The sequence below is a fragment of the Pinus tabuliformis genome, chromosome 4_2, assembly GCF_031772625.1.
Source record: "Pinus tabuliformis cultivar Carrire ecotype Pingquan chromosome 4_2, CPIR1, whole genome shotgun sequence".
In the NCBI taxonomy this organism is placed as follows: Eukaryota; Viridiplantae; Streptophyta; class Pinopsida; order Pinales; family Pinaceae; genus Pinus; species Pinus tabuliformis.
Window position 1 is genome coordinate 102,002,882 of NC_142304.1, and position 10,201 is coordinate 102,013,082.

Consider the following 10,201-nt stretch of genomic DNA (forward strand, 5'->3'; position numbering starts at 1 on the left):
GTCCAAGATTGAACTAGGATTTGAATTATTCTTAGAAGGGTGTCTAGGTCAAGGGAGGATAGAGAAAGGTCAAGAGAATGATTAACTTCTGTTGAGTTTTTTGAGTAGATAGACCTTTAAGGTGGCCACTAACCAAGCAAAACCTAAACCAAACAATGTTGGAGCTAGGGTTTAGTGTTTCTCACAAACTGATCATGGGATCAATTTCAAACTTGATCGGCTGAGAGGAAACACCCAACGTAGTTCCTCACCAAATTGCTCTTCAAAACGATGGCTCAAATGGATTTTGTTGGATACCCTAGCTAGGCCATTTAGTGTTAGGGTAGCAAATGGTGGAAGGAGAAAATGAAATTTTGGGGTGATCACCAAGGATTGAGACCAGTGCCTAGCCAATTGTGGTGAATGGAGTCAAAGTGAAATTGATCTTGGGATTTTCGCTCTATCAAGGAGTCCTTCTACAACTTCGCTTGCCTTAGAGAGGCAACAATTAGGTCACAAGAGGAATTTAAACTTCGTCTTCACAAAATCGATGGAGTTTCAAGGTGAAAGGTATACAACCCACTCCTTCAGAATAATTTGTTCTTCTTGCCAAGATGAGTAACATATGCAACGAGCCAACATTACAAGTATTTAATGATTTCACATTTATTATTAGGGCACAGGTAAAATCAAAGAAAAACGTTCCATACATTAGACATAATTCATCAATATATTCGCATAAAAAGAGCAGTTACATGACAAAAAGAGAATATCTATGTATTGCATTTGCAAACATGAAGCTCCAAGATAAGATAACAATTATCCAAACATAAAAATGCATCAATCAATCTCTAATTCGTCCATCAGTTGCAGGTTTGAATTCTTTTAGAGAGAAGAAACCCAATACAAGTGATGATGAATGTTACAATGAGGCTCTATTGTATTTATATGAGCCTTTGAGCAATTCAAATGACCTAATTTAGCCTAATGATTCACCTATAATAAAACAATGAGAAAATTAACCCTACTTTGGTGGTAAGCCCACCAAATAGCTCCACAATATGAATAATTAGCCTCTCAAGTGGGATGAAATGATAATACAATAGCTAGAAGGGCTGTTGGAAGGCCAGATAAGGCCCCTCATATGCCATAATGAATAGGAGGGATCCAATAACAGTGATGAAGGGGGTGGACTTTTAATCTCCAAGCAAATGACCTGTGGTGCTCCCAATTGGCTGTGGGTGCACAAAGAACATCCTCATGGGTCTCCAACGGAATCGAACAAGCTTGTGCTCCATCTCTAATGGTTGGAATAGTGATGCAAGCCCTACCTCGTCTCCCTAGGTGAGACAAAAGCCCATATGGGCCTTGGATTAGTTGCCAAGTGTATGGTGCAAGTGTATAGCCTGCTGGGAATGTGGTCTGGTGCATCATCATCATCGGATGATTGGGACATGAGCAAGCAATAAGTGGTGCTGAAGGATCCCGTGGCATGGCTATCTACTCTCTGCTATAGTGGAGGCTCATGGCTCTCAACGCTCACAGTACAAGTGCCATTAAGACCCTTTAGAGGGCCTATGTCTCGTATAGGGAGACGAAACCCCAAGATGAAGACCCACCTGCAATCATGTATAAGATCCAACGCGTTTCCTCACCTTCTAGTACAACAATTTATTAGTGCAATCAAGCAAGTGAGCTTAGAAATCATGGAATCAAGTGGGCACTTCATAGTGGCATGCCTTTCCATAATGGGCTTTAGAATGTACAAGTGTCTGCAATTTCAAGAGGGAGGTTAATTAAGGACCCTATTAAGTGGTTTCAACCTCTAAGGGAGAAAAAAGTGTATGGTACATCTGTTAGATGGCAAGTGTCATATGAAATAATAATGAAACTTAGTGAGGCAACAGGTAAGACTCCAAGCCACATGACATGGTACAAGGGTAGCTATAAAGAGGGAGGGCCGCACTTGGTTGTAGGGATGTAGGAGGGAGCAATCGTGGCACATGAGTTACCCTGACCTTTATTTTTCCACCCTTCTTCATCTGCCTTTTGCCTTTTATTGATTTTTCTTTTTATAATTGCTTGGGGCTCTAGGGAACGAGAGTAGGATGTGAATGATATAACAATGAACAACCACTTGAGGTTGGGCAGTTCATTGCCCACCACGAGTTGGGACAATCATGGGTTCCTAGATGATATGGGGGGCTCATATAGGGGGCCCTAGAAACCAACGTGATGACCATAATGATAAGGGTAGAGCTCATGTTTGGCTGTTGCCCATGTGCTAAAATTGTATGTTCAGGCCATATTTTGCATTTTGTGGTACATTTCCTGTTTCAAGCGACCAAATTATGCTTCTAATTTTCTTTTTAGTTTCATCAACCTCCGGGGCATTGTTCTAGGCTCGACCCAAAGTGCAGACAAGGGGAGGGGAAGGCTAACTCCTTATGGACCCAATGGACAAATGTGGGCTCGGATGGGAAATATGTGGAAAGGATTTATACTAAATAGAGGGGAGTGATGTAAGTGGTGTTGGGAAGTGGGACTATGCGACCAAAATCGAGATTTTCCACATAGTGCCACTCCTACAGCTAGTAGCCAATAAAGGAGTTCCCACTAGACTAGAATACAAGGTTAACCACCAAGTTGGACAAGGGGACAAGAGTTCAAACCAAGCCCATTCTTTCTGTCGAATCCCCCCACTAATCCATGCCCAGAAGTGTCCATGATAAGTAAGCAAAAATACCCAACTACATAATGAAAGCCATATCTTTGGGGTTGGAAGGCCCACCTTCATACGATCATAAAAAATGGGTGAGGGTGCATAATGGCTGGCTCAGGTGGCAGAGATGATGGCACATCAAACTACCTAGTGGCTGCAATGGGCTGCTGTCTGTCAGCTGAAGACAATCTAAGAGAGAAAATTCTCCTAGATGTTACCCATAGAGGGTGGGTAACAATACCTGGTAGGTTCTTTTTGTTAGAAAATCAGAAAGGAAAAAGATTTTGTTATGTTGATAATTACTTGTGATATTCTTATTTTCTTATTAACTTTCTTATGTCCTCCTTTTATATTTGTTTCATCAAGAAATTCTCAAAAGAAAATCATGAAGATCAGAGACACAAATGTAGGTGTACAACTAGGGCGAAAACCCCTATATAGGGGAAAATCCAATCAACGAACTCTTCCTTCAGTAATTCAGATTGAGATGGACCAAGACCATAGACTAGTAAACCTTCCTCCTCCACCAAGTCAGCATTCCAAGATGATGTAGTAGTCTCTTCTTATCCAACAACCTTAGCCCAACAACAATCCAACACTAAGACTTCCCAGTGGCAGAATTTTGACCCCCAACAACAAAATTTTGGCCTCTCAATAACTGCAGAATATAGGCCCCCTTCCAGTAGCTGCACAACTTTACTTGTGTGAGAAAGAGAGAAAATTTTGAATTCTTATGCTTGTGAGAGACCTCCTCCTTAGTTATCCTTCTTCCTCTTCTTCCTTGAAATTCACACTTTTTCTGGCCCTAAAAGTTGCATATCAAACTTGTTGTGAGTGAGTAATAAATGAGGTCGAGTTGCTGCCTTTATGTAGTGATTTTGCTGCCCAAATTTACGTTGACTTATCCAATTTTAGGCCTATTGTCACTCAGATTGTACAGGCCCCGTGACAATGACTTAGGGCGGGGGCTGTCACTCTGATCCCCACCCACTCTGTTCTAGTTGTCCCCCAACAATAGACTATGGGGGTAGTCCCTGTGGAAATGAGATGATGGAAAGCAAGTTGGGAACCAACCTGCCTGGGAGACACAATTGAGTGGCCTAGCTACTTGAAGAAAATTTAGTAAGATTAAGGATTCGATTAGATTTATAATCGAGACCAATGCCTTATGGATTCCAAAGTTCTTGCTTATTATGAATTATGACCAAGTAACTAGATGGACAATCATTGCTTATATGATTGACTAACCTATATAAGATGCAAATCCTAAGACCTAATTGTCATAGAAGGACCTTGGTTATTTTTAGATTATATGTCTAATCTAAATGGAACCTTTCCCTTCACTGTTTTGAGAAACAACCTTTAGAGTAGGTTGCGGGATGGACTCCAATGGGAAGCAAGCAAAGGCTTGATTAACAATACCTCCCCTTGTGTTCCAACCACCATGTGCCTCTGGCGCTGCAGAAACTGTGGCTCTGACGACTGCAAGGTCACTGCGTTAACCACTAAGAAGGGTTGAATCCCTCAAACTGGATGAGATAGGGTTGTCCTAAGATTCTATCGACCAATCTTATGCTTGGAGGTAAGTTATTAATGCAACTATGCTTAGGATGAAATGCAAGACAATGAGTGAGTCTTAATGTAAAATTGTTTATGTGATTTAAGTACTTAATGTTGATTAATTTATGGCAAAAGTACTTAAAAATGTATTAAAAGACAATTTTAAACAAGAACAATTACTCAATGATACAAGTGCCAATAATAAACAAGAGATCCTCTAGATACAATTCCTTAAAAATATAGAATAGATAAAAAATAGAGCAACAATTAACCAGTGATTCAGTATGATAAGCCAATGATCATTATCCGGAAAAGACAATAAGATAGCACGTGTTCTTAGCCAATATTCTTCAATAGGAGATATGCAATTAGATTTATCAATCTTCAAGTTAAGAATACTTAGATGCAATTTTGATCACCACCAATTCAAACAAGCTACTTCAATGCCACTTATCCGGAGGTGCTTATTAAATTCACAAGATGTCAATATGCCCAAAGAAAACAAGGAAAGATACAATTAGAGTTCTTAAGTGAGTGAGCTTATTAGATGTGAATTATGAAATTCATAGGATATAAACTCACAAGGAAAACACAATGTTAGCTACCTCCATAATATCGATACTAGCAACAAGAATATAAAACCATGAAAGAATTTATGCAATTTATGTTCCAATGACCCTTTAATGAGCCATAAGTGACTGATATGAAAATAGCATGAAACTTATGGCAACAGTGAGTAAACCAATGTAGACCCAAGAAACAACAAGCCTATGATAACCAAAGGTGCTCAATGATTTCCCAACACTTTGCTTGATGTAAATTATGAGTTTAGCCCACTTTAAGATGCAATATTCAAAATTATGTTAGGTTGACTTAACTTGTTATAACAGTAAGTAAAACAGAAAATCAGTGAACTATTGATGCTACAAGTGTCAAATTAAGTCGAAAAATTGGAAGAAAATTGCCAAACTGAAAAAATCAATTTTTGAGCCCTTATAGGTGTGTTGTTTAGAAAATATCAGATCTGATTATTCAGTTATGCAGAGAAATTCCAACAAGCTAAAAATTAGATCCAGGCTAGATCTTCAATGCCCAAGTGGCCAAAAATTTAGGAAATATTTATTTTACAATTTGAGTGTTTTGACCAATGAGATATGTTTTTATGGCACTTCTATCAATGTTATGAAGATGAATTTACAACTGTAAGAAAACAAAGATAGAATAGGGTTTAGAGAGCACACCCTTGGCCCAAGGCTTTGAATATAAACTTTCCCAACCCAAAAATTTTCCAATGATTTTACACCTGAAAACGCCAATTTTGAGCAAATTTTTCCGGAAAAGCCCACCAAGTATTTAGTGCTAAAAATTTCAAAAATGGATAAAAGTCAAATTAGTGCTAGGAGAGGGATAAAGGCTCAAGAAAGGCTAGCAACTAGGTTTAGAGGCCAAAGAAGACTGAAAGGGGTCAGAAAGGACAAGGAAGGGAGAGTGAAAGGCAAAGGAAGAAGAGGAAGCACTAAAGGGCGTGATGTTGGAGGGAGAGGGAAGATTATAGCTTGAAAGGCATGACTAGCCCTAAAAGCAATCGTCTAGGGATTAGGAGGGGTGTTGAGTGGCCTAGGTCTCATGGCTAGGACATAGAAGGTCTAAAACCCCTAATGTTGGGGCTAGGGAGGGAGGAAGAGGCCTCTAGGGCTTACAATCTGCCCTAAAAGGCCTAAAAATACTGATGTGGAGGGATTTAAAGGTGACGCAGTGGGGATGCGGCTTGCCCAAAAAAGGCCTAAAAATGCTAACGCAGAGGGCTTTGACGCTGATGCAGGGGGGATGGAGGCCAACGCTGGCCTTGGAGAGGTTGGATCTAGACCTAGGAGGGCTGAAACTCAAAAACCCAACATCAGAAAAATTTATTTGCTTCAGATTTGAATTTTTCTGTAAATTCTTGAAAGGTTGGCCTTGCAAAAAATTGTAGATGCTAGAGCTTACCCTCAAGGGGCTAGATCTTGCTCTATTTCAACTTTATCCACGTGATCTCACCTACAAAAAGTAGATTTACAAATACCAAGATCCCCAAATATGTACAAAATCTCAAAACCCCAATTAGAAAAAATAATTCACAAAATTATTTTACAAGTTATCTACAAATTTTACAAATATACAAGGGTTTTAATATAAATTTTGAGAAATAATATTTTATGAAATTTTATTTGATAAATGGCTGATAATACTTCGGAAAAAAATGCACACTATAGCCTTACCGAAGTTAAATCGACCACATTAATATCCGAAGTCCAAACAAGGTAAGTTCATGCCCATAATTTGTGAACTTGGGAACCTGCAAATACTATATATTTTTCTCAAGAAAATTTGTTAGTCATATGGTAAATCAAATCATCTAAGATAAACCCAGAAGCTATTAATTGAATGATTTAATCCCCATCTAATGAAAAACAATTTTTAAAATTAATAAGCACGATATAGGAATCCTCGTACCCAGCACATATCACAAATCAATGAACACTGAACACCATGAAATGCACCCGAAATTCTTTATTATGATTTAAATAAACATTCCCAACGAGACTTTAGTGTTACATCAATTCTTTTGCAACGATTTCTTAGCCAAAAATCATATGGCTTTTGTGACAAATGTACCTCTAATTTATAGATAAATCCTCAAAGTGGAAAAATAATGGCTAGTTGGCTTGATCCTCATCAAAATAATCTTCATTGTTGATAAATCTTTGATGATCTTTTAATTTTAGCTGTTAAAAATATTTATTTTTAGGAATTTTCGAATTTCTCATTAAAACCCTTTTTTATTAGCTCAAAATTAATTATTTTGAGCTAATTTCCTCACAAATTTGACTTTGACTTAACCACCAAGGTCCAAGGGTCCAATTTTTCTTGAAATTTTCAATATTCCCTTGATGGGGACGTCGAAAATTTAAACCTTTTGATACCCACGAATTTTTTCACTTGGAGAATTTAGTTTCTTGAGACTTTTAATTTTGACTCTAATTAATTAAATTTCTGGATTAGGATTAATTTTGTTTTTTTCTAGAAAATTTAATTAATTGACACTTGGGGGAATTAAATATTTTTTCCACCCTCTAATATTTTACCCATGGTGTATAAGTATGAGAGACCATGCACTAAAATATTTTTTACATAAGATTTTTACAAATTCAACCCTCAAAAGGGGAGTACCCATTCGGCTTAGACCCTCAAATTACATACCCAATTCTGTGACACAATATGATCTAGTCGACCAAGTGATTTGTATTAAAATAATTTAGTTAATTAGTTTAAATTATTCCCGACTCACTTTTATATAAGACTCAACTAGAACACCAGGACTCACCTAAGACTTTGACAAAAAATTCCAACTTTGCTTTGAGGTGAGGTTGGAGGGAAAAACTTTGTCGACCATCTATGTTTAGAAACACAGATGAGTCAGTGAGACGAGAAACCTCCTAGGATGAAATTATCACCAAACAATAGGCTTACGTAGGTTACATACATTCGTTTTCTTACTAACATCATTTACATACAAATTTGCAGAATGGGTTTACAATAAAATAGTGCTGATGGCTGATGATTTAGATCCTTTGAAATTTGATAAAATGAGTGCAACAAGGCCGACTTGGTGGAGGAGGCCTAGAAGATTTATTGTAATAGAAAATAAATTTCTTTCTTGACAAATAGTTTTGAAGAAGGGTTCTTTATATTATGACAAGGCAAGGACACTAAACATAAACCCTAGAAACCTACAATGGAGTCTTTGACCTTAAAACAATTGACCTAGGGATGAAACCCATGCTTTAGTAAGCCAATTTTAATAATAATAAATTTTATATTCTTTTTCTTGACAAATATGATATATTGTGACTTGAATACATTTATGAAGACCGAACCTAGTTAGATTTTGCAACACCCCCTCTTAACAAGGGAGGTATTGATAATTGCAACCATATAGAGGTACATGAAAGATCTCCAATACGAATTACGAAGAGTTCAGGCACACTCAGTGTCACAAACTAGATACCTGACCAGTGTTATCTATCTAGATGGGACTAAGATGGACTAAATATTCTAGCCACTATAGCTACCATAATGCTTACTTTTTAACCGTCAACCCAAGGATCTACGTGTGTGTCCAAGGTTAGAGCTCCATGACCAACACCACCCTCCCTCTTCAGGATCTAAACATCAATACAAGCTATCTAGACGTCCTCCCAAGCATCCACCTTTAGATGCTTCAACTCTCCCAATAAACTAGTTATATCCATTTGCCCAAGCATGCTTCTCAAGTGTTCATTCTTTGTTATGGATAGATTTACCTATACAAACCCCAATTAGCAATAAACTTTCAAATACATATATATGTAAAGACAAACCTTTGGGTCCTCAATAATAATGATCCTCCTTTCATCATCAAGTTATTCATATATAATTTGTTGGAAGCTTTCTTCTCCTTTCATTTCTTCAGCAACACCAAATACATTCTCAGTTCTTCTCAGGTCTTTTTCTTTAATTCGAGGTGTTCATTGTCATAATGTGCCCCTCCTCTTAATTGGGGAGATGTACCCTTTCTTCAATCCATGCCCCCTCTTAACTTTGGGAGATCAACTACATTCTTCTTCTATAACATCAGAGAAGCTTCAATTTTTCATAACTTCATCAATGTCATCTTGATCATGCTCATATAGACATCATGTGTACCTGCAAAACTTTAATAGAAAGTACAACCAAATATACATATAGAAGCGTGAAGTTAACAATATCAAAGTGATGTCAATATAATGGAACCATCAAAACAATCAAATACTTTAGACATCAAATACCTAAATCTAGTTAGGTTCTTAATCAGTAAGAGACATATACTTCTAAACTTTAACTTCTTTGCTAGGGTTTTGTTACAAACCCAACATAAAGCAACTTAGATTAGTCCCATTCTATCTAGGTTCTCAATATCTATTTTCAAACATATATGATAGATTCTTCCATGATCAATTACAAGCCCTAGATTCCATGTTAGAGACACAAAGCATTAGATATCGGTAATTAATAATCCTACCATCCATCTAATGTTTCAAAAATGTTATACTTTACTAAATTTTGATGCAAACCCTAGAATAAATCATATCGAAAATAATATCATCATATCTAGAATATCAATCTCTACTAGGGCTTTGTTATAAACCCTAGAATTTACATGAGCAATAACTGTTAGCATACTCAAATATACATATCTAGGATGCATTTTCATAAATATTTAGTAGGTAAACCTAGGACATACACATCAACAAATTTTCTCTAGGTTAGGGTTTCGATCGAACATATAAATATACACTTAGGGTTTTATCCCTAGAATTTTACTATGGGTATTACAAAGGTTTTGGTCATAAACCCTAATTTACTAAACTAGGGTTCTAATTAATAACAAACCCTAAAGGACTAGGCTTTCTATTATAACAATACCAAGAGAATAAGATTTCTAAACTTCATTATTAACCCTAGTAGACTAGGGTTTCATAACTATAGAGATACACTTAAGTTAGGATTTTATAGAGAACATTTTAGGGTTCCATGCAAATGATCAAAGCATCATGAGGGTAGATTCAATCTACTGATTAATCACCCAAACAAGAATCTCTTACGATTCAAAACCCTAGACATAACAATGTTATTAATGTAGAACAAAATTTAAGAGTAGAATGATCGTACCTTATTTGAAGACAACTTTGTAACATAGTTTATAGGCTAAGACATACCTTGGGTTGCTTCTTAACAAAACTTACAGGACATCAATGCTTGAAGGGTTTCAATAGAACTTCTTTCATACTTCATGTTCATCCTTTGAAGTCTTCTCCATACCCTTGAGCAAACAACAAGTTTTCCTTGTGGAAAAGTGTAACGAGGTTTAGTCTTCATAAT